The sequence below is a fragment of the Pteronotus mesoamericanus genome, unplaced genomic scaffold (genome assembly GCF_021234165.1).
Source record: "Pteronotus mesoamericanus isolate MK-2021 breed Mesoamerican mustached bat unplaced genomic scaffold, CSHL_Meso_final scaffold_31, whole genome shotgun sequence".
Classification (NCBI taxonomy): domain Eukaryota; kingdom Metazoa; phylum Chordata; class Mammalia; order Chiroptera; family Mormoopidae; genus Pteronotus; species Pteronotus mesoamericanus.
In genome coordinates, this window is record NW_026555312.1 from 9,851,360 (window position 1) to 9,877,413 (window position 26,054).

General features: G+C 38.7%; 1 protein-coding gene and 1 non-coding gene across 6 annotated transcripts in view; both read right to left on the minus strand.

The window, feature by feature from the left end:
• CDKAL1 (CDK5 regulatory subunit associated protein 1 like 1) overlaps positions 1 to 26,054 on the minus strand; it is a 609,813-nt gene that overhangs the window by 124,808 nt on the left and 458,951 nt on the right. The gene's annotated exons all lie outside the window — the stretch shown is intronic.
• Positions 13,444 to 13,550, minus strand: LOC129085809 (U6 spliceosomal RNA). Its single transcript, XR_008530747.1, has one exon. It is a non-coding gene; the product is annotated as a U6 spliceosomal RNA (small nuclear RNA).

The following is a 26,054-nucleotide window of genomic DNA, read 5'->3' on the forward strand; positions in this document are numbered from 1 at the left end:
CTCTTACGTAGTTACAAAAAGCAAAGCTTCTTTCCACTTCCAGTGATAGATTTTTCTTGAGTTGAACCCAGGCACTACTCAAGTCCCCTCTGCCCCTGCTGCTCCCCAGTGTTAGAATGAAGAAATGTGCGGTTCCCTTGTTAAGAGTCGACCATAAGCAGCAGCTTATTTTCTCAAACACCGTAATCTCTACACCTGCCATAACCACCATGAACAATTTTGGGCATGGTTCTAGGCCTTCTATGCATGTATCTTCACACACAACTGATTACTATTACTTTCAAAGAGAGGAGATCATTCTGTGTACACTGTTCTGAAGTTCACTTTTTCCACATCACAATTTATCCATGCTGAACTTAAAGCCTTGTATGTATATCCAGATCTGCAATCCTTTAGACAGAGTTCTCACATTCAAAAACTTCTGAAATCTGAAACTTTCTTCTGTAATTCATTGCAATTCTTTTTAATTATAATGATTATCTTTGCACAAATACCTGCCAGATTGAGAGTGAAAGTTTTTTAAAAGCTACATTATGAAAGTCCAGTTGCAGGATCAAATAGTATACATGTTTATTACCTTGATAGATACTGCCATATTGCCCTTCCTCACAAACACTACACCAAGAGTGAATGAAAGAAATTGCAGCTTAAGTTGGAAAATCTTAACTTCTCTTTTCCACTTAAAGGTTGCAACATTTCTAAATCTACAGAACAGATAAAAACATTTTAAAAACAGATATCGAACATTTTCCCAGGTGCCAATTATAGAATTTATTTCTTGTCATCACGTGGTTAGATACCACCACATATTAAATTCTGTCAGGAGAGTGGCCTGTTTGTCCTTAATTCTGCCTGTGTTACTTCTGGTTCTACTTTGTTCATTTTAATCCAACTACCACGTAAATGAACTTCTTTGACCTTCACTTAAGAGTGAATCCTTACCTGGTATCCACGGCGCCTAGTGTCTGCATGAGCATGTCTGTCATCCTTCCCCAAGGCCAGGGATCTATAGTGGATCCTCCTGGGTTCTACACGATCTTTTGTAGCCACTTGGCTGAGTACTGAAGTCTGCTGTAGATTAGGACCTTGTACCAGGGTCATTTGTATACAATCATGGTTTTCCCATAGGCCAGCTTCCCTATTTCAGAACAGTCTCTGGAGCCACGATTCCAGTTGGCAGTCTTTCCAATCATTTGGTCTTGTTTTCACTTTCTGACACCCACTGAAAGTTATTCTTCCTGCCACTCAGCCAGAATTCCCACCTCCTCTGGTCTATCTGTCAGGTGTGCTTCTGACCATGAAGCTCTCAAGTAATGAAACATTTCTTTCCCCCAGACAGCAGAGGTGTACCTCTAACTGACTGGAAACAGTCCCTTGGCTCTATGAGCCTTGGGATCTGTTCTGAGCAGGTCCCTTGCCACCAAAGTTTTCATTAGCTTATAATTTTCTTCTTCCTTCCCATCCACCCACTTAGTTGGTTTAACAGTTCTTGGCTTATACTTCAATCAGGAGAAAAATGACAGATACTAACACTTCCTTTGGTAGGAGATCAACACAAAACATGAGGGAAATTTCGTTGACAAAGGAAATTATGCTGGAGTGGATGAACTAAGGAGCAGAGCAGTGTTAAACCTAGGAGGTGTCCGCCCCCAGGTCTGTTCGGTCCCAGAAACGGCTGAACTACCAGCTTGCTTTGGCAATAGATACAAAATATTCAGAGGTTGTTTTGTGTGCCCTTCTTTGTGAGTGTTGATTTTACATGTCTATTTTGATAGCTAAAGATGTCTTTTATTATAAACTACCCAATTATTCTGAGAAGGAAGTGGGGTATAAGTGATAAGTAAAAACATTATTTGGATTAGGCCCTAAAGAAGCAAGTGAGGAAAGAATGCTTTTTTTCCTCTCTGATAACAAATTTATTATATACAAACTCGGTGAAGTCTTGGCTTTGAATGTTGAAGGTTATATGTATTAGTCCAATTAACTGAAAATTATTACTGTTTTATATAGCCCGATGGTGTATGTTCTGGGATCCAGAATAGGGGTTGACAAATGATGGCCATGGGCCAATCCAGCCTACCGCCTGCTTTTGTAAATGCAGTTTTATTGATACATAGACACATTCATTCAGTTATGCATTATCTATGAACGCTTTCATGCTGTAACAGCAGGTCTGAGTGGTTACAAGAGAGCTTATGTGGCTCATAAATCCTGAAGTATTTACTATCTATCCCTTTACAGAAAAAGTTAGTCATCCTTGCTCTTGAATCTCTATCTTTAACCATGTCTACATCTAACGGTAGTCCCTTGACCCCAAACCAAACGAACAACTAACTATCCAGTGAAATTCCTTGCTCCTTCTAATTGCTTAATGAAGACAGTTCAAGAACCAATCATAACCTATATCCAGACACATCAGGATGAACATGTCAGGCAAATTAACATTAGCTGTCTTGTTTTCAGGATTTCACCTTCTGAGCATTCTATTTTCAGACAAAAAATACTACAAGTTGGTGTCTAGGGCATGCTGAAATAGATACGGGACTTTCAGAGCCTTTTACATTCACATCAAAACTGCTGACAGATACTCTGAAAAGAGACCCTTTACTAAGTTCTAGAACTGAAGCAAGTGGAGAGTTCCATGTACAAATAACTCAAGCGTCCATTACTGCTAGTGAGCCAGTTTCTCACATGAAGACAATGTTAAGTGGACTATGCTACTCAATAGGCTTGTTGAGCCTTGCTATCAGCAGTTTTAACTGAAGCTAAAAGCTGAGCCAAAAATGGAATAATTAGGTATTTTCCTGTTGCATCATAGTGTGTGTCTAAATTACCTCCCACTTTTTAGCCTGTTAAAACAAACATCTCAGTCATGCAGCCACCTGTTAATTCTCCAAGTGTTTAAAAAGTAAACATGTTAAACAAGTTGTGTGATGAACTTGTAACGAGGGTGGCCAAAGTACAGTGAGTACGGCAAACATCCCCCCCAGAAGTGTATGAGGTACCTACCTTCAAGTCACCTTTATCATTAATTCCAAGGATCAGGCCACAAAGTTGAGAGCTAATTGAAAAACAACTACATGCCAAGTTCTGAAGCTATATGGGTTGTGGTTTGGTTTAAAAGATAAGACAGTATGCAAATCTGGTGAACTTCTAGATTTCTAACAAGTTAACATCTGCAGAAATCCAGCCCACCTAGCCCTACTGTCCCATCTAAGGCAGGGGGAAAAAGAAATCTAAGAAACACTTGTTAGGTTCACAGTCCAGAGGCACAGGCTCACTAAAGGATTAAGATCTAATCAAAGGAATAAAGAAGGCTTCTGCTCCCCGCACCCTCACCACCACATTACCCATGGCCAATTTCAATTTATGAGTATAGCACATCCTTTTAACCAGTACTTGATGTCCAGCTATCAAAAAAAAAAAAATTTTTTTTACAAGGCATGCCAAAAGGCAAAACACACCATTTGAAGAGGCAGAGCAAGTATCAGAACCAGGCATGGAAGAGATGCTGGAATTATCAGATTGGAAATTTAAAACAATTACGATTACTATGCTAAGGATTCTAATGGGTAAAATAGACAACATGGGCAATGTAAGCCCAGAGACGAAAAATCCCAAGAAAGAACCAAAAAGAAAAGCTAGAGCTCAAAAACACTAACAGAAATGAGGGATGACTTTATGGGCTTACTAGTAAACTTTATGGCCTTGGGCACAACAGAGGAAAGAATCTCTTTGAGTTAAAGTCTATCTCAACAGGATCCTTGAAAACCAAAAGGCAATGAGAGAAAAGACTGAAAACAACGGAATAGCCAAGGACCGTGGGACAACTACAAAAGATGTAAAATATGCATAATGGGACTACCAGAAGGAGAATAAAGAAAGGAAGAGAAGAAATATTTGAAACAATAATGACTGAAAATTTTCTCCAAGTTAATGTGAGACACCAAACCACAGATCCAGGAAGCCTGGAGGACACCACGCAGGAAAAATGCCAAGAAAACTTTGGCATATTATTTTCAAGTTACAGTAAATCAAAGAGAAAATCCTGAGAGAATCCGGGGGTGGTGGTGGTTAAATACCTTAACTATAGAGGAACACAGGTAAGAATTATATCCAGTTTCTCCTCAGAAACCATGCAAACAAAAGGAGAATAGAATATAATATTTAAGAATTGAGAGAGAAAAAAATACCAACCTAGAATTCTGCACTCTGTGAAGTTATCCTTCAAAGGTGAAGAAGAAATAAAGATTTTCTCAAAGAAAAATTAAGGTAATTTATTGTCAGTAGACTTCCCTTGCAAAATACATTAATAGAAATTCTTTAGAGAGAATGAAAATAGTACAGGTCTGACATTCTGATCTACATAAAGAAAAGAAGAGCACTGAAGAAGAAATAAGTATAGGAAAAATAAAAATTTTATTATTCTTGTTCTTAACTGACCTTAAGATAACAGTTTATTTAAAAAGAAGCAACAATGTATTCATTTATGAATGCTTATTTATATATGAAATGAATGGCAGCAATCATACTAGGGATGAAAGGACAGAACTAGAAATATTTTGTTATTTTAAGGTACACTGTCCATGAAGCAGTATTGTATTACGTGAAAGTGGATTTTTTTTTTTTTTAACTTGGATTAGTTGTAAATGTATATTGCAAACTCTAGGGCAAGTTTGTTCATTTTTTTAAAGTACAACTGATATGCTAAGAAAGGAAAGTTTCAACACACTTATTTTTTCCTGCTCCCTTTCTGAAAGAGACTAAGGAGCGGTTAACCAATCAAATGGCAAAAAGCAGCAGGAGAGGAAGAGTGAAAAGACAAGGAACCAAGATAACTTGCTAACTGGACAGCTCTGAATAGCTGACCTTTGTGTCATGCAGGTATACTTGAGACAACAAGGTACTGATGATGTGGTAGGGACTAGGAGAGTTAGGCTATAAACAAATCCCAAAACTCCAGGCAGTAAAGTGTAGAGATCAAGGACTGGTCAGTTACTACATGCCAGGGACAGGCATGCGGAAGGGAAGTCAGAGAACTGCACCCTGAGGCAAATGGGCTGAAATAGCCAAGAGGTACAACATAAAAACAACTACTGAGAGTCAGAGGGGTCCTTGGTGAAGAACTAGTCAGGAGCTGAGAGAATCTCTGTGAGGACAGAACTTAGCAAGAAGCACCAAGAGATGCTGAAGTCAGGGATAAGAAATGAAGTAGCTAGGAAACCTTACGAGGTTAAGTGATATAACTACTAAGGATGCGGTCTGATGATCAGGTTAGGTCTGAGTTTCTTCGTAGGGGGTCTTCTATTCTGCTTCCTGCAGGGGCAGGCTCCAGTCCTTAGGGTGTAGGCAATGCTGGTCCTATTAAACTCAGTCTACAACGGGACAGCATGTGGCTGAAGTGGTACAATATTATAGCTTACTGGAGTTTGGTTTTCGATAAAGGTGGAAATAAAAGAACTGAGTCTGTAGATAGATTATGCCACTTATATCAACTGTAAGAAAGAAGCTTGGGGAAAGGCACACAGAGATAGAGAGAAAAGGAGGTAGCTTTGTTGAATCAAAGAAATGGCTAAATGATTAGAGCACATGATGCAAAATATGTGACAATTTCTTCAAAATGATCAAATGTGTGTGTCAGAAAGAACTTCCTAATGGTGTTAGAGACAGAGTGTGGAAGCTGGGCTGGAGGCCAAAGATGGTGTGAGAGAACTGCGATGGCTGAGAAAAAAGAACAACACACCAAATTAGGGGAGGGGCAAGGAGAGCGGCGGGTGGACCTGAGAGACAGCTGGGAGGCGGGGTGAACTGCCCTTGGTGACTGGCGGGACAGCAGTGCAGGAGAGGGAAGGGCAGGCGAAGACGCCAGTACTTCTGGCTGACATAGCCAAGGAGAGTGAAGTATGCTGTGCTGATGGAAGGAATCTAAAAATAAGACTTGAAAAAAATCAGATTTGGGGGCCGGGGGATGAAGAGGGGGATCCAGTTTTGCATATAATGAGTTTCAGGTGGCTGGCTGTGAGACACTTAGTGAGATGGAAGTTACACAGAAGGGTATGGTGCTAGAAGAGAGATGTGGACCATAGATTTGGGAGTCATGAACCATTAATACCATTTAAAGCAGGAGAGGGGACGTGATCACACAGAGTATAAGAATGAAGGAGCTAAGAAAGAGAGAGGAGAAGGCTGACGTTAAAATCCAAGCAAATAATAGTTCTCTGAGCTACGCTCAGGTATCTGCTCCGGATTTCATATGTGAAATGAGGAAGCTGGATTAGACCAGTAGTTTCAGCTCTGGTTGCAGGTCAGAATCATTAGGGAGTCTTTAAAATATACCAGTGCTCCAGTCCTAGTCCCCAGAGGCACTGACTTAATTGGCATGACGGGATTTAGGCAAGTCTATTATTGAAAAGCTCTTGGGTTTTCCAATGTGCGGCTAAAGTTGAGAACTGTTAGGCAAGATGATTCCAGAGTTCTCTTCCACTTGATAACCTTTATTCTTCTATATGGATTCTCTACTGTCTTTCAGCTCTTGCCATTCTGAATTCTACCAGGCATTTTACATTCTTAATCTCCACATTTGTTTTTGAAGCTTTGCATTATTTCCTAACCTCTTCCTTTATGTAAAAATGAGCTCTATGCAGGAATTCCTCTGGGGCGCAGGGAGGCTTTGGCTGACGGGAACAGGCTGCTGTTACATATTTAGTTCCTGACTTGGTGAGTGCTTCTGAAAAATAAATGGAAAGCTAATTTAATAAGCCTGAACCTTTATTTTGTTATCAATGTATAAATCATCAGAAGCTTAATTAAAAGCACTTGACATTATCAGCACTCAATCACAATCTTACTTTTACATTGTGTATTTTTGGACTGTGTCCCTAAGGTGATAATCATTCAAGATCACCAAGAGGAAGGAAAAACAGGTCCCTGGAATTAAAACAAACATCAAAATTTAGAAATGAATTTTTAAAAAATCAGTGATGTGAAGAAATATGTTTGGTGATCAAGTAACCAAAAATACTTGGGAAAACAGACAAACCCTCCGAAGTCTCATCTGCTTTTGCTTTATAAGGCACATATACTTTTACGTTCTATGAGAAAGAATTGAGGGCAGTAGAGAAAATTTTACAAGTCTGCTCTAACTCTACACATTTGTGGGGTTTTTTTGCCTCTTCCTTTCTAGTAAGAGCTGCAAGATAACTGAGACGACTATAAATGCTGCTGACTCTGTGGTGTTGAATTTCCTTTTCTCCCTCCAGTTACAGCAAATTCAGGGAGAGTTACTAGGTTCTTCAGTTTCTCAAATCTCAGTGGGTGGCAGGGGCGGGGGAGGGGGAGTGGGGGGAGGAGGTGGACAGTGTAAGCATTTCTTAGAGGACTTTAAAACAGCAGAATTCTAAGAGTGGATGTTAGAAGATAAATAAAGTGAATTTGTTCATCCAACTGTAATGGTATTCAAATAAAACCACCAGGCAAATGTGGAAATGTACCACTGATTCTGAAACACAGTGGATATCAGTGGGAAACATGTCTTTGCAGGCTTATGGTTTCTAAAATTACCTTAGCGGAATGGAAGGTGTAACAATCAGCCTCTCATTTGCACAGTGGGGGTGGCAGAGGAGCATGGCTCCGTTTACCCTGGCAGGCCCTTAACTAGGCAACAAATGCGGGAAGAACACGCAAAGAGGAAATTCTGCGTTAATTCAGTGATAGCTGATAAAGTAAAATGTAAGTAGCCATATTTTCCTATATCAAACTCACCGTATTTTCTAAAGAAAACATTTGTTTGCAAGGAAAAGGCAGTCTCTGGCAACAAAGGCAAGGCTGGCACAGAAGAAAGGAAGGAGACTTAACTCTGCAGCAAGAAATGTTGCTAAAATGAATAGCCATTATAAGCAGTTAGAAAAGAAATAGCCTTTCAACATAAAACAAATCCCTGCAAAGTAAAAAGACAGAGTCTAAGGGTACTGAGTACTACATGCAGCACATTGCTTCATTCCAAGTTCCCTTGTGTGACAACTTCTGGGAGCTCAGCAGTCACACACAAGAACACGAGTTGCTATAAATATCAACTCAATATCACTTATTTTCACTCTGTCCTTATAATGGACCACAAAAGAGAGTTAGCACTATTTCTTATCTGGATTATTGCAGTAATATCTTTCCCCTTCTGAACTACCTGGGTTCAACTTTCACCCTCTAAATCGAGAGCTGGCAAAAATGATCTATGGGTCAAATACAGCTGGCTACCTACTTTTTTTTTGTATAGTCTATGATTTGTTTTTGCATTTGAAAATGGCTGGAAAAAAAATAAAAACCAAAAGAACAAGACTCACTAGTTTCATGTGAAAATTACATGCAATTCAAATTTCTGTAAAGTTTATTGGAACACAGCCATGCTCATTCCTCCATGTATTGTCTACGGCTGCTTTTGTGCTACAATGGCAGAGCTGAATGGCTGCAACAGAAATCATATAAAAGCCAAAAATATTGACTATCTGGCCCTTTTCAGCAAGTACCCTAACACCTGCTCTAAATCACTGGCATGTAACTCTGGCTGCACATTGGAATCACCTGGGGATTTTAATAAGACAGGTGTCTGGGTTCCACTGCATAGATTCTGCTTTAGCTGGTCTGGGCTGCAGCCTGGATTTGAAATTTTTACAGTCTTTTTGGGTGATGCTAATGTGAAGCCAGGGTGTAGAAACAATGCTTAACTCACCTCTATACTGAGGCCAGAGTAGATTTTCTAGTGCATGGTCATCTAATGTCACTCCCTTTAAAAGCCTTGAAGGGCTCCCTAATGCTCAGAGAATCAAGTTGCAGGTACTGTATTAGGGCTCGGCCACATCTCTTAACTAACACTAAAGGTAACGTCTTGTTCCTGACACATCCTATGTTTCCTTGAGTCCACGTCTTACTAATTCTATCCCCCCTTTGCCTGGAACGTCTTCCTTCCCATCTTCATGTTTTAAATTCATTCTGAAAAGCCTTGTTCAAAGATCAACTCTTTCCTGCTGGATTCTCCCAAAAAGAAAGAACCTTTTCCACTATGCGTTTCTAGAGATCTCTACCACTTGCACGGTGTGCGAATACCCCTTGGAGGGCGGAAACCATGACCTGGTCACTTGGGTGGCACCTTTTCCCCCCACAACTCTTAATTTCAGTGCCTTGCAAATGCAAGCTTTTCAAGAAACGCTGCCAACCCTTTGATCCCACAACGTTCGGGTTTCACCTCCATCGAACCTGCTAGTCCCTCAAACTATCTACTCAGGTCACTGTTCTCTCCAGGCTTCAATTTGTGACAAAATATTTCAGCTTTAGTAACCTCCATTTCCCTATTTCTTTGTCCTTCATTCTCCCTACAGGCTCTTGCCCCCCATCTTAGATTAATCCAATCACTTGCCCTGAGCAATTTCGACACCATCTGTGCACTGAGGCCGTCTCCGCATTCCCCAGTCATCCCTCTTTGATTAGTCAGCTGGTGCTCTAATGCCTCATAAGAGGTTTTCAACCAGTTTTTCTGCCTCTATTCTCACCCTCTATATCTAAAATCCATTCTGTGAGCTCTAAAGCTGAGTTAGATACTAATTGAATGTCATATTCATTCATTTGACACATTTACTGCATGCCCATCATGCTAAGGGACCTTACTAAGCCCTGCTGAAGTGGAAAGCAGGCCACCGAACTCAACAGAGCTTACGATCTGGGGGAGAGAATAAACAATTCCTATATCACGTGGCGGCAAAAGTAGGTTTACAGTTGTGAGTACGCAAAACAGAGTTTACTCTTGTATTATTAATTATTGCATTATATTCTATACAAATAACTGTAAACCTACTTTTGCCCTGCCCTGTACTTAACCAGCAACCAGCACACAATAAGAAGTTAAATGCTATACTGACTGGATTCTTAAAAATCTGGGTTATAACCTTTGGTTTTAATACTGATCACCAAGTAGCTGTGCCAGGGAATGATTCTTACACAACAACTAAATCAAATACAAATTTATGTTAACATTTTTATAACTATAAGTGGTGCTTCAAGATGATAATTATAAAAACTCCAGAATGTGAACTTGTTTCCCTTGGGATTCTGCTTTTGAGTCAATTTCTATTTTATGCACAATTTTTAAAAACATGTCTGCCTTCTCATAAAGCTTGCTCTTTTCTCTGACAAGTTGTATACAGGAGAAGGGAATGATATCTTCCAGCATCTTTTGCTAGATGGAAGAATATTAGGAAAGCAGAAAATCAACAGCTATATAACATGGTTTACCCTTGCCTTAAAATAAGTAAAGACAATGACTAGTAACAGTTCAGAACAAATCAGTTCTTGATTTGTTTGTCCATATGTTAAGATACTAGATGTTGTAACATCCTAAAGACCTGATGGCACAAGGCAAAAAAACAGGTCCCCACTAAGGTCTTCCTCCCTTTAGTTACTTTGAAGCTAAGCAGTTTGACAAAGGAAAAGGAATTGATCTAATTCCTGTTACATTTTCTTTCCCACAATTGTAGTGTATTTAGACAAATTCATAGACATAAATATTACCCACTCTGGTATTTCTAAAACTTAAAACATTCCCTTAACTTATGACAAGATAACTATTCTCTCAGTGATATTTTAAAAGGATTAGCAGTTACTGTGTTCAAGCCCTTTAAGTCTGTCCCATCATCACAGCCAGCAAGCAGAGTGGGGTAACAAATTTTCTTCTCTCCAGGTAGTACAGTTTTTATTTTTGTCTTCAAAGTCTTATTATGTTATAAATTGTCTGAAATTAGGGAGAGGGTGGAAACAAGTGGTTATGTTTACCTTTTTCCTAGTTACTTAAGATTCAGGTCTGATCATTATTTTAGTGAGACACTGTACAATTAAACAAAAATCAAAAGAAGTCATTTTAGAGGTGTAACTATGAGTAATATTTTGCCAGTGGATAAAATAAATGCAGTGTGGGTTTTTCTAATTAGCACCTTGGAATTATATGTATTTCTGTACTGCTATTCAATATTCCTCTTCCTTTTACATATAAAGAGATGGTAACGTGCCTTCACTGAATCTTTCAGTCAGGATGAGCTTGGGGGCCCAACACTGTGAAATACGGGGATGTGCAATCTGGATCAGCGTGGACTCCGTTAACGCTCCGAGCCTCATCCCAGCTCCCAGAGGCTAATCCATGTAGCCCCTAAGGGGGAAAATGATGAACAAAGAATGGAGAAAACTAAATTTCTCTGACCCACAGATAAGCTACTATATAGTTCTAAAAACTGATCAAAACCAATGCATCTCCTTCATGGCCCCGAATAAGCCCTGGTGTCACCCCATTTGGAGAAAAGCTTGAAAATTGCTCTGTGCCTGTTATTGCTGTGTCTCTAGATAAGCCCACAACTCGTTTTTATTATGATTCCTCGACTGGGACCTGGAAGGTCAGGCATGACAATGTAGGCTTGATAACTCTCCTACTTTCTACATCTAATTTAGCACCTACTGTAAAAAATCATTTCTATCAGCAATGCACCCATCACCGATATCTCTCTCTGTCCCATCACACCAATATTAAGAGTCTAAAATTCATTTCAGGGGTGGCTGGGCTTTTTGACCTATCTTCTCCTCAAGTACTATGTCAAAAATAGACTTATTTTTGTTCCATATATTAAACATACACATTTTCTTTTTTATCTTTGGCTTTTATGATAAAGGAGTCTTTATTTGATAACCAGAAGACACTTTAATACACAGCTCAATCTTTTCCACTTGCTCATCCTCATGTCACTTCAGAAATCAGCTGATTCTTTTTGTACGTTATAGAGCAAGCTTACTACACAGATAGTCAGTGGGAGAAAATTTCTGAGGTTGGCTCTAAGCCTAGCACTCTTTTTGGCCACTGGCCGGAAGGGTACAGAAATGTACGTGGTGGGGCGTCGGGGGAGGGGCTGGTGGAGGGCCCAGGATACGAGACAAAGGGCAAGCAGGAAGAACATGAAGTGGCTGAGCTTTCTCCTGTGCCCGTGCCGACACCTCAAACAACTCTACTTACATATAATTCATGTTACAGAAGAGCTTTCAGAGAAATTAACCTAGGTTCACACCGTAGAGAAAAAAATGCCCCAAGAGTATAGGCCTCACCACTTAAAGTAATGAGAAAACAGGTAGAAGGTGATGCTTCTGCTACGTCCACCACCACAGGCCCCCTTGGGGGCTAAGTACTGCTGTCCCATCAGCCATGCTCTCCATTTTCATGGGGGCCTCTGCCCGTCACCTGAAGCATAACCTCGGGGATTAGAGCAGGCCTGGGCATCAGCCCCAGCCAGGACTGCCCCCACAGGAGGTCTCTCACCTCCTGCCTCTCTCCTTCCCTTTCCTCTTCAGCAATGAGGAGCTAAGTAGTGAAGGACGCTGCCATCCACCTAATTGGGTACATAGTATGTTTTCTGCCTTTCAATGGGAGAGGATCCTAAGGTATTTCCAAAAGGCCTATAGCTGTAACATGCATGCAAAATGACAAGAGTCTTAGAAGCAGAATAAACTACCTGGCTGTGATCATTTTGAAAGAATTATGCTTGTTCTGACCAGTGTCACTCAGTAAGTTGAGCGCTGTCTGGGAAACGAAAGGTCGCCAGTTTGATTCCAGGTCAGGGCACACGCCTGGGTTGTGGGCTGGGTCCCCTGTTGGGACAAGCAAGGGAGGCAACCGAGATCGGTGTCTCTCACAGCCACGTTTCTCTCCCTCTCTTCCCCCCTCCCTTCTCCTCTCCCTAAAAACAAACAAATAAAATCTTATGAAAAATAAAAATAAAGGAATTATGCTTAAAGTAACTGAATCAATGTCAATGTCAATGTCCAAACATTTTTTTACATTTATATAGAGCTTTATATTTTCAAAGTGGTCATAACAATAGTTTAATGATAAGCATTCATCCATTCACTCAAAGATTCACTGAATGTGTGCGCCATATATTTTATTAGCAATTACAGTTGGCCCTCAAACAACATAGAGTTCAACTGCACAGAATAACTTAGGGAATTTTTTTCAATAAATACTGTAAATTTATTGTTTTGTTATGATTTTCTTCATAACATTTTCTTTTCCCTAGCTTACTCTATTGTAAGAATATATTATATAATACATATATAAAATACGTGTTAATTGATTATTTATGTTATCTTTTAGGCTTCTGATCAACAGTAAGCTAATAGTAGTTAAATCTGGGGTGAGATGAATAATACACATATTTCCTTTTTTATTTATTTTTGTATTATAGCTGACATTCAATATTATATTAGTTTCAGGTGTACAACACAGTGGTTAGACATTTACATAATTTACAGAGTGATCTCCCTGATAAGCCTAGTACCCACTTGGCACCCAACACAGTCATTACTGTATTATTAACCATATTCCCTATGCTGTGCTTTACACCCCCATGATTACTTTGTAACTGAAAAAATATGGAGCGCTTCATTAATTTGCATATTATCCTTGTGCAGGGGCCATGATACTCTTCTCTGTATTGTTCCAATTTTAATATGTGTGCTGCCAAAGGGAGCACTATACATGTATTTTCAACTGCAAGGGGGTCGAGGCCCCTAATCCCAACCTTGTTTAGGGGTCCACTGTAACCTCCTTCCCTTCACCCGGTAACTAGATCTACAGGCTTCCTTTGCCACCAAGAGCAACTGACCATAAACTTCTTCATTTTTATTTTTTAATTTCAGAGCAATGTTGGAAGTTCTTTATCAATCTATTATTTGTAGAGAAACACCATACATTCTTTTTACTTCCTTTCCTTTTTTACTGCCAGCGTCTTCCTAAGTCATTGCATTCATGTACACCTAAACAAGTGTCCAGGTTGGAGAGTCTGCCTTGCTGTGGTCTTTTTTGGGGTATGTTGTTTGGTTTTGGCAACTTGGTTAATTCCAAACCCCCTGAGACTTTTGCTTATTTTTCCAAAATCAGTTTTACATGCATATAATCTAAAAGAGTCAACTAGCTCAACAGTTTCCCAGCTTCCTTTTCCATTTCTGCTTCCTTAGCAGTAACTGCCTTCAACTCTTGTAGTTTATTCTTTTGGTACTTGTACAACCATAGTGCTAAATAACATGACTTTATAGTGCTTTCCTAATATTTTAGTATTAGCCACTATCTAGTAATTTCCCACTATGGAAGATGAGCTTTCTTCCATTCCCCTCCCATGCCCGCCCCATGTATGTATGTATCTCCTGCCTTCACTTCCCAATATAATTGTAGCATAGCCATGCTATTCTGAATTCAGCTATGGAATAATTACGATTACATATCCTTTCCTATATAGGACTTCTAAAAATCATTTTCATTTGCTTAATTGAATACGCATTTATGGCTAAGTCAATCTCAAATTCTTTCCCACTTCTCTAAATCATTGTTTACGAAGTTTCATTTACACTGTTTCCTCTCTTCATCTTCTTGAAGACATTCCTCCTGCAGCTTTCTGGCCTGCTCTGATTTTGTCTGGTTGCTCCCGAGCTCTGACACACAGCTATAACTCTTACTGTCATCCTGGGCCTGAAAGCAGTTTTTAAGACATGGGGATTTTACTTTATTTTTTTGTCTAATAACCACAAAATTGAAGTTTATTTTTAAATTTTATTTTTATTTAAGTTTCCATATTGTTCACTTCCCAGCCCTTAAAGATTCAAGCATAGATGATTTTAAATAAAGATTACTAAGCATAGATGATTTTTAAAAACAATTCTTAAAAACAATAAACCAGGCCCAAAGTGCAGTTGCTTAAGCTAAACCTCGTATCATCGAACTAAGATTTAACTTAATTACACTTCTGGCTCTTTCAGAAATGGAATCTTAAGCCAGTCAATCAGGAATCACCTGACCAGCACTAGTTAGGTCATCTGCCTGATATGCCCCTGCCATCCCGAACAGAGAATAACCTTGCAATAACCACCCCCTTTTTTGCTCAGTAAAACTACCTTTTTGGTTCCTGTTCCCTTTTGCTTATAAAAGTCTTCCACTTTTTGCATCTCCTTGGAGCTCCTTTTTTAGATGCTGTATTGGGTGCTGCCTAGTTGATGAATCATTGAATAAGGCCAATAAGATCTTTAAAATTCACTCAGTTGAATTTTGTTTTTTACAGGTTATTTTTAAAAAGCTATTTTCTTTGTTTCCTTTAACCGAAGCATCATATAATTGGTCTTCAACCTCTTGTGGGATAAGAATCCCTTTAAGAATCTGATGAAAACCAGTGCGCCCTTCCCCCAGGAAAAAAATTCTGTATAGTCTCTTAAACTGTTCCTTGGGAGTCTATGGATCGGCTGGCCCAGGTTAAGAAGCTCCTGTGTAGTTTTTAATTCCCTCAAGACCCTCCTCAAGGCCTGGGAATTTTGGAACATTCATCTTAGTACTTAGTGACCTTATAAAGAATGCCAATTATTCTTTTTTGCTTTTATTATTTTAAAAAATCAAGAAAACTGAATGCTACAATTTTAATTCCCAGCAGCACAATATATCATCAGGATGCATAGCATATGATGTCGTATCCACATGTGGAAGGCACTGTTTAATACTCTTTACATTATATTAACTTTGAGACTCTGAGTAACACAGTTTTACTCCCAACACAAAAACGGTGCCGTAGAGCTAAGCATTAATGAGAGAAATTAGGAGGTAATAACTGTCGTTCCTAACTTTTAAACAAGCTATGCTCTTTTTAAGCTCGTAGTTTGGGATCAGGCTGCAGTCTTTTCATTATAAATAATGACTACATTCTGATAGAACTTATATACCCCCAAACCCCCAAACAATAAAAAAAAAAAATCCAGTCAACTATTCAACTCTTCTTTCAACTGTATTTAATTTAAGTACCATTTACAAACTACTTTTGGGAATTCTTTTTCAGTTTCATGACATATTACACCCATCTTGTAGTGGTCTCTTTTTGGTTCTGTCCCATATCTCTGTGAGCGCAGATTCTGGAAGTACTATCTTTGTTCTTGACCTGTTTTTTTCTCTTAAGTTTATATGAAGCACATTCACTAACCAGATATTCAAGTTCTCATGAATAAACCAATTTCTCAAAGTTAGTGTCTTTCTCCAGCTTCTTCAGCAATTATGTGGTCAGCCTATATTTAATCTTTCATTTCATCCCACAAGCGTTCTTTGTTGGTGTCCATCGTCTACAAGGAAATGTCCTAAAGTGGCCATTCTACTGTGGACAGAAAGTAAGCCAGTCGGGTGACACAAATCATTATGTACAATGGTCCTTATCAGGGCAAAGGATAGCTTTAGGATTATCTATGTACTCACAAAACATATTCACATTTTGGGGCAAATTTGTTTTTTGCTGGGAAAAGTGAATATGTACGCATGCCATAAATATTTTATATATGTATAAAAATCAGATTCTAAAAACAAAGTTAACTATTGACTTAGATTAGGGATAGATGAAGGTCACTTATGAACTACTCATTTGGTGTCCATGAAAGCCAGTATTCTTTAAATATTTGATGTTTTGAGAGGACCAACTGAGCATTCTGTGGAACAGAGTAGGAGACTATAACAATTCTAGCTTGTTCCCGCACTGTGTAAATCAAAAGACCTGAAGTGAACTAGGTGCTCCCTCTTTAAAACACAGTTACAAGCATATCCTTTGGAAGCCTGAAGCCCCATTTCAAATAGCTTTTCAAAGTTTTAGTTACAACCCACATATAGCCCCTCTCCCTTAGAAGAGTTCTAATAAAAAGTGTTCCCCACTTCACTGTACGTGCAGTGATATTTGGGATCAAGAGTACCAGGCACATGATGTGCCTACAACTTCATGTAGTCTATGCTACTTATTGTTTTCTGAGGCCTAGGTGTTGAAAGGGAAGTGTCCACAAGACCTATGGAAGGATACACACACAGGGTCAAGTCAAGGAACACCATAATTAATGAGCAAGAGGGATGGTAGGCCACAGAGGTTCAGAATACATCCCAACCAAGACCCGACACGTATTTCCTGAAAACTATTTTTTCTAGGACAGTGACATCTAGATCTGGAAGATAGCTAAGAATTAAAGATGAGTGACTATAATATTTATTAACTTTTGTAAATTTCCTCCAAGTTTTCATTCTATTTTTCTCCTGTTTTCAATAGAAATTAGCAAAAAACAAACAAAAAAAAAAACCCAAACAAACGAACAAACAAACAAAAAAACAAAGTGAGAAAGAGGTTTGGGCACAAGGAAGAGCTTAAACCCTAGGCCTTATTTGTAGCTGGTCTTGAAATGGAAGAAAACATAGGGACTGTTGGGAGCCTGAAGCGGGATGTAGGGAGCAGGCTGGAGAGGGCTCGGCGCCAGGGCCGGACCATGGGCACTCGCGGCCGCCAGGCCGGCAGCCAGAACAGTGCTGCCGGTGTCGGCGTGCGCTCCCGCCTGTTCACCCATTTTAGCCCAAACGTGGGTGAAGCACTGGGTAAATCATTTCACCTTGCCAAGCCTCAGTGGGCACAGATTTCTACATCTTTAAAGTTGCCATGCTGGTTAAAGCATTTTGCCTTTAAATGAGTAAAATTTTGGCTCTAAAATTCTATACATTTAAAATAGAAATTGAGGATTCTGTATGTTAATTAAGCCTCTTAGAGCTTTATTTTAGGCCCTGCTTTTCTATCCCCCTTGCCATGATAGTTTATTATAGATAGAGTGGCTAGGAATCAGGGTACAGAGACAGAATGCTTGGTTTTAGATCCTAACACCATCACTGGGCTGTGTGACTCTAAGCAAGTTACTTATACTCTTTGTGTTCCAGTTTCCGCAAATGTAAGATGGGGATAAGAACAGTCATTATCTAGGGCTGTTGTGAAGATCAAATGAATCAATACATGTGAAGCACCAGAAGTGACTGACGCATGGTGAGTGCCACACAAGATGGCTGGGCTACACCACCCAGTTTACAAGTCATAGGAGTGTTCCTTCAAAGGCTCTCTCATTCCTTCTTTTCTGCATATTCTCATATTTGCCACCAGTGCTTACACCTCTTGACCGCATAGCTGCATTATTTTTACTCTCTCAATTCCTGCCTGCAGCCTTTCTCTACTTGGATGCAACCTGCCTATTGTTCTTAATTTCACCTTCCTCAAACACTACTGAAATTGTGTCCCTCCTCTGCTGAAAAACATCCAAACAGTGGATGCTGCCTGTGGCGTACAGATAACATACTTCTGATGGCTCAGCTTGTGATCATTACCTAATGAGGTGCGAGTCCCTATGCAATTGCAGAACCAAAATTCTCGTGACTGGCCCCAATCCACCTGGTAAAGGTCTCTCTCGTTATTCATTACAAACTCTGAATTTCAAAAGAACTAAACTTCTTAACTTTTTGTAGAAAACAATTATACTTCACTCCTAATGTTTTTCATATAGTAAAAAGCTAATAGTTGTGGGTTCAATCCCCAGTCAGCACACATATAAGAATCAACTAACGAATGCACAAATAAATGGAACAAATCAATGTGTGTGTGTGTGTGTCTCTCTCTCAAGTCAATAAATGAAAATTAAAAATAATAAAAGCTCCTTTTTTGGACAGTGATATTGAACATCTCACTCATGAGCCTCCAAGTTTTAACAGCCCTCTGTGTCACTCTTAAAGCATTCGACACACATTCAACATACACTGCCTTCCATTTATCACCGTTTATGTCATCTTTGTCTCCCTTTCTGGACTATATGCTACCTGAGCGTAAGGAACAGCTAGGAATCATCTTGACATGTGGTGTGGCACCAGTCCAGGCTCTTGCATAGAGAGACTTATCTGATACCAGGTACATTAATGTTATCTTAACTGTAGTTTTAACCATGATTTTTAACATAGCAGCCGTTCCGATTGCCAAAATGATCAAGAAACTTAAATGTCACCCCGAAGATGTGTTCTTAGTCCTCCTGGGCACGGGACTGCTATGGTGACGGCACCGGCAGAGCGCAGCTTCCCCCCGGCCCTGCATCACTCTGGCTGCTGAAAGGAGATCACGGCGGCCTTGAAGCTCCTCACTGGCACAGCATTTCAGGTACCTGACAAATCATCCATTTGGATAAACTTTTTAAACCTTGAGAGAACACACTGATTTTCATTTTACTAACATCTTACTGATTCTCCATTAACTTGGCACAGAGAATGTGGAGGGCCACTCCTCAGGGCCTTGGGGTCCCTGAGGCTCTCTGCCATCACTTAACAACAAGCTGCTGAGGAGAGGTCCATCCATATCTGTTTCGCATTAACTGTGTAGTGGCCCCAGTGATATCCATCATGGTCCTGTGCTTGATGCTAGACCCAGCTGGAATTTACATGTAGAATTCTTCCTCCATAGTTTTTATATTTGTTTGTCCTAAAATAGCAAGTTCAAAGCTCACATAAAGCAGTTTGAGAGGCTACTTTGTGGTTTTCCCAGGTAGTAAAGGTTAAGAGGAGAAGCAGTACAGGAATACAGAATACATGTAAAGTATTTTTTACTCCAATAGTATGTCTTGATACTGAGTAATATCCAGATAGAGCTGGTGAATATGATGGTATTTTAGGAGACATATTTCATTCATGACCTATCAATTCTCTTTAAAAATTAAAGATATTTCATCTGTGAGTTTCTCTAACTCCTCTTGACCTAACACAAGTTTTTGATCTCCACAACTTTTGAAGATGAAAATTCTACACATACTGCCTGCTGTGTAAATATACAGGCACTTCAATGAAATAAATTTCTAACTTTCTGATTTTAGTTTCCCTTGTCACTGTACTCAATTTAAAGTGTCTTCTTTATAAAAATAAAGCCTAAGAATTAAAAACTGTTAGAAATAACTCAAAGATTTAGAATAGATTAAAACGAAGAAATGGAAAATCTTATGGACTACATAATTGTGACAGTTCAAGCCATCATAAAATTGAAAGTATGAACTAAAAAACTAAGATTTTTGGGTTTTTATTGCCTACTTTTTCTTTCTTCTATGATGCAATTAAATACTTGGGATTAAAAATTATGCTAAAAATGGGTAACTACACCGTGGAGAAACCAGACAATGCTGAACGATCAAAATTAACATCACCAAAAAGGGGCCGAAAGGACACGCGCCTCCAGATATGATATTCTGAGAAGAGATAACACCATTTATTCAGTTTCAAAGGGAAAAAACATATAACACAAATCAACTCATAAGAAAAACTGAAGCCCAAATTGAGGGACATTCCATAAAATAACTGGCCATTATTCTCAAAAAAAGTCAATATATCTTAAAAGATAAAGCTGAGGAGTTGTCCAGATATAAAGATATAACTGTTAAATATAAGACCTGATCCTGAACTAAGTCCTATATCAAAAAAAGGAACAGCTATTAAGGACATTGTTGGGGCTCTTCACAAAATTGGAATATTGATTGGAACTGCTGATTAGGTAAAGTATTTTATCAATATTAAATTTTATGAATTTGACAACAATATTATGGTTACATAAGATACACATTCTTAGGAAATACACACTAAATATTAATGTTTGTAATCTTCATGCCTGCAATCTACTCTGAAGTCATTCAGCGGAAAATATCTATGTGTAAGTCAGTGTGTTTATCTCGCTCTTGAGAAAAAGCAAATTTAGCAAAATGTTAAAAACTGATGAATATTGATAAAGGGTATACTGGAGATATACTATTCTCATAACTTTTCTATAAGTTTAAAATCATTTTTAAGAAGTTTAAAAATTTTCTAGGACCTGTAAATAAAAATTACTGCTATAACAGGAAAACGACTTTGGAAAGCAACACTTTTTTGGTTAAAATGTTCTGGAACTATTTTGAAATCTTGGGATAAATTTTGATTCTACTGTTTATATCAACATGGAGCAGAGGAAGAATGGAGTCTCAGTCTCAGACATTCACTCAGTCATGTAACCTTGGGCAAATCTACTTAACTTCTCTGAGGCTCAATTAACTCATCTGTACAGTGAAAAACTAATAGAAGACACCTGAAAGCATCATTGGAAGAATAGCGTGTGACAAAGCATATGTAAAAACACAGACTATGTTTGTTTCATATTAACATTCAAACAACAGAAGCTTCATTTCCCTGTCCTTATAACTTCTAATCTTAGGTACCCCTTCTATAAAGGTACTTTTATTATAAGTAGCAAAAATAAAGGATCAGAACATTCATCTTTGATTAAGAGTTTTAGATAGAACATAGTTAATAGAGTACATTTTTTCTTCTTCTTTTTTTTTAATGATTCCCTCACACCGCTTTTATTATACAAAGAAAGGTTTCTCTTTTTTGACAGAGAAAGACATCCTTCATAGATTCTTTTTCAAAAGGGCAGAAATGTGTGTCTTGATGATATAGAATGTTAAACTGAAGTATAAAAATTAGGCTCCTCCTTCTTAATGCTTTTTATGATTACCATCTTTCGCTCACTCTCTAAACTATATTTAGAAAGAATATACTTTTGCATATTCTTTTTTTAAATTAATTTATTTATTTTTCCAAATACATTTGTCTCTGCCTTTCCCCCATCACTTTCCCCTGCCCCCTCCCACCTCTCTCTCCCTTAATCCTTCCCCACTTTGGTTTTGTCCATGAGTCCTTGCTATGTTCCTTGATTTTTAGATAGAACATAATTAATAGAGTATATATTTTCCATTTAAATGTTTATCTGCTCATATTTAACTTGTTAGTCCTTAATTATAAAATATACATGGTTCCAAGAGGCAAGAGTTTAGAGAAGTGTCATGTTAAATTATCAAATATATTATGTTGACCTAAATACACATTTAACATTAGCTCTAATACTTGGAAATACACATGTAAGTCCCTTGGAAGGCTATAAATATGAAGTTATTAATGAACCATCATTATAGGAAAAATAATAGAAGATAAAAAATAAGATAGATCATTATAAGGTTCTTTATCTTTAGAAGTTGCTCCAAGAGTCTACTCACTTCTCAAGTTGTTATTAAGGTAATAAAAGTGAGTTCAAATTCAATATTACAATTTTAATAAATCAAGTTCATATGAAAGGCATAGAAGAATTAAGTAAATCTTTTCAATTTTTCTGAAACTTAAATAAAACAAGGCATGTAATAACTACTGAAAAAAATTTATATTGAAATACAGCAAAGATGACTTTCCAAAGGAGAGAATTTATATTCCCTTTATTTAATATAAATTCACTTCTCAACCCTAGTACCATTCATCATCAGAGAGAAAAACATATAACCATATACCTTCCTACTGTTTTGGTAATTATACATTCATAAAAGAAGCAAGAAAAAAAATTCCAAAAGGGAAGCAAACAATTAAATAACCATAAGAAACAAGTTGAGTGTAGATTTTCCTACACGATTTTTTTAAAATAAGATTTTCTACCAGTTCACTATGAAGTACACGCTAAGACTGCTGTCACTGAAGTCAAAAGCATTCATAATATATCTGACTCTTCATTGTCCTAAAGCTGGGTTATTTTAGAACATCTGAAATATTAAGATTCCTAAGACACCACGATCCCAAAGCACAGTCAACCCCGAATTTTTCTTTCAATGATTTATAATTAACAGAAGTATCACACGATAGGGTTTTAGGTATCAACAAAAATCTGTTTTTCTTTTCTTATCTTGACCGTCCTGAACAGAAACAAATCCTGCAAAACCTTGGCTCCTCCCTGTAGTTGCCGTGTACACATGTCTAGTACATGTCTTGTCCCTGTGGGCCTGACTACATAGGGCCGACTGACGTGGTAATGGAATTCAGCTCATCAGTGTTATGTCAGGACTTAATAAAACGTGAGGCAGTGCTCTGTGGAAGGCAGAGGTCAGACTCAGAGGGTGGGAAATTAGGGGGCTCAGTGAGGGTTGGGATTTTCTGAAAGAATGATTCAGGGCTAAGAGGATCCAGGAGCATGCTCTTCAAAAAAAATAAGAATCACCTTTGTCAATGGAAACTGAGAGAGGTCTCACCGGTGATACCCCTCTCCTGGGGTGTTTCACTAGGTGCTGTGTCCAGGTTCCTGGGTGGTGAGGTACTGCATCGGCCCAATTCTGTGCACATTTTTGATGCCTCCCGGAAGCACTCCCTTCTTAGAAACAGCATTTATTTTCTTTCATGAGAGCTTGACAAGACACTCTGCTTTGGTTTACTCCAAATTAATCACATTTGTTATAGTCTCTAACATTTCAGGTTCAAGGTGGCAGGCAACCAAAGGGCTTCACAGTGTGGCAAGGCCAGCGCATTATCAACACCGGCAAACCTCCTTCTGCACAGCTGAGACTTAACAATTCTTGTTATTTTTCACATTCTTCAAAGCTACAAACATTATCACTCCCTTTTCCTTCAGTCTTTTAGTGTGAGACTAGGACGAAAGGGAAGTTGCCCTATTCAAAAAGAATTTTTTTTAAAAATGAATGATCCAATCAGAGCTCCAGCTTCTTCCAATGTTCCCCAATCCAGAGAGTGTTCTGCACGTGTTTTCTCTCTCTCTCTCTCTCTCTCTCTCTCTCTCACACACACACACACACACACACACACACACACACACCCCGATAAGCTTATCTTATGGTGCTTAGAAAAACACAAATACAAAGAAAGATAAAGAGGCTACGAGGAAAAAGCCAATTCTGTAACTGCCATGTAGACACAGTTTGGGTAGAGATAAAATCATGTGGGAGGAAGGACAGAGAGTAGCCAAAGGTAGAGGTCTGGAGGGGTTGGCCTTCCTCATTTGAATTGGAAGGGGCCCAGGGCCGGTCCAGGAGCAATCGCATGACAGTTTGGAAACAGAACATCAACAGCACCAAAAGGAGCAAAGGCAGAAACAAGTTGTAATGCCCTACATGTTAGGCATGTTTAAAGGTCCTTATAAAATGTTGTGGCCTACCAATATTTGATCTGTGAGCCTAGAGTTTATCAAAAGCTAACTAAGTGACCTTCTGTTCTGTACAGTAAATACACTTCATTGAATATATACTTTGCTGACTTGTACCTAAGACTAGGACTCAGAACAATTAAGTCCAAAAGGAGACTATTTATTGAAGGTCTCAGGAATGAGCCATAAAGATTTCTTATTTCTTAAATCCACCTGTTAGTCTCCAAACCTGTCTTGCACGATCTCCTGCTTGGGCTTTCTGACCCTTTTATTACCAACCAACTGTCCCTAGAATGAGCTTTCGAAAACAAACACATGATCACAGTTATTCAGTAACTCCCTACGTCCCACAGGCCAGTCTAAAGCAATTTAACATGACTTATAAAAGGCATCATAGTCTAATCTTTGCCAATTGTTCCTGACTTTTTGTTGGCAATAATCTGTATCTGCAGGTTGCCCTCTACCCCAGAAAAAAACAAAAACTGCAACATTCTTACTGTTCCAAATATCATGTATTTTATGCTCATTAAATGTCCCATGTTCTCTTTATCCTCAGGTTTTTTCACATGCTCATCATCCCAGGAAACCGGAGGTAGAGGAGATAAACACGAAGGCATGTGGGGACCTGTAAGCAGTCAGGTGCTAGGGGAGCACCAAGAGTGTTAGAAGGAATGGCGAGACACAAGCAGAGAGGGAGGCAGGAACTTTTTGTGATCTTAAGCAAGGTATTTCATTATGTTTAGTTCCCATGTCCTCATGTGCAAAATGACTATAATGATGGTGCCTGCTTTACAAAATTGTGAGAATGAAATTAGGTAATAGATATGAAGTGTTCAGAACAATGTCTAACGTGCACTGATTGCTAAATAAATGTTAATTCTTACTGTTATTTTTGTTAATGTCGTTATGATTAGGCCTAGAGATTACTGTGCCTGTTGGGTAGCATCAAGTATAAGTTTTTATAGACCCAGGAATGAACATGTGTCATCTGGTGGCACCACAAACCCTCTACAGCATAAATGGCTGAAAGATCAATTAATTTAGCTGTGTCAAAAAATCAGACAATGCTCTCAAATCAAACTACACCATAGTTAGTATATTAGTTTCTTATTGCTGCAGTAATAAATTTTCACAGACTCAGTAGCGTAAAACAACACAACACTATCTTACAGTTTTGCAGGACAGACATCTGAAATAGGTTTTATGGTCTACAGTCAAGGTGTCAGCAGGGCTGCGGTGCTTCTGGCTCCAGGGGAGGACCGCTGCTTCCTTTTCCAGCGTCTGGATGCCGTCTGCATCCTCCAGCTCATGGTCCCAGCCTTAGGCTCTATCCCTGTCCTCCCCCTTCCTCCCTCTAATTTTAAACTTCTTGTGTTCCTCTTCTAAGAACTCTTGTGATTACATTGAGCCCACCCAGATACTCCATTATAATCTCCCCATTGCAAACCATTTAACTTTAATCAGAGCCACACAGTCCTTTTTTCTATGTGAGGTTGCACATTCACAGGTTTTGAGATTAGGTCGCAGACATCTTTGAGAGCCCATTACTCTCTCCACCACAGCGGGTCTCATTGCTGCCATTTGCAGCCCCGTAAGCAATGTACTCAATTAGTTTATAGTATTCCTCGCTCATATTCCAGAAAAAATAAGTAAATTGATTATATAAACAGAAGTCATCAGATTTATAATAAAGTAAAAGGTGAAAATATTGGAAAATTCCGGTAACAAGTTTAAGACAATGATCTAGGAAAACACCCCCTAAACTTTCTAAATAGGGTTTGAAAGGTGGCTTTAAAATCATATGATAGAAAATAAAAGATTAAGAAGAGCTTCAAAGATCTCAGGGTTTATTAAATTCAATTCTCCATTTGTCAAATGAACACCACCTGTACTAAAACTCATACAAGGTATCAGGTTCCCAACATCCCCTCTAGATTATCCTCCAGCTCTTATTTCCTGAATGTTACTACAGTCATCTGAAAGTCTGTTAGGTGATCTGCTGAAATCTACACACACACACACACACACACACACACACACACACACTATGGTGAGGCAAAACATAACAACTCTAAAAACATGAAAATCAGAAGAGAAATGATATGTCCAGAAATGAAGAATTATAAAGACCAACTGAAGTGGTCAAATCCAAGTAATTTAATAAAATACCCAAAATATTCCTTCTAAAAAGAG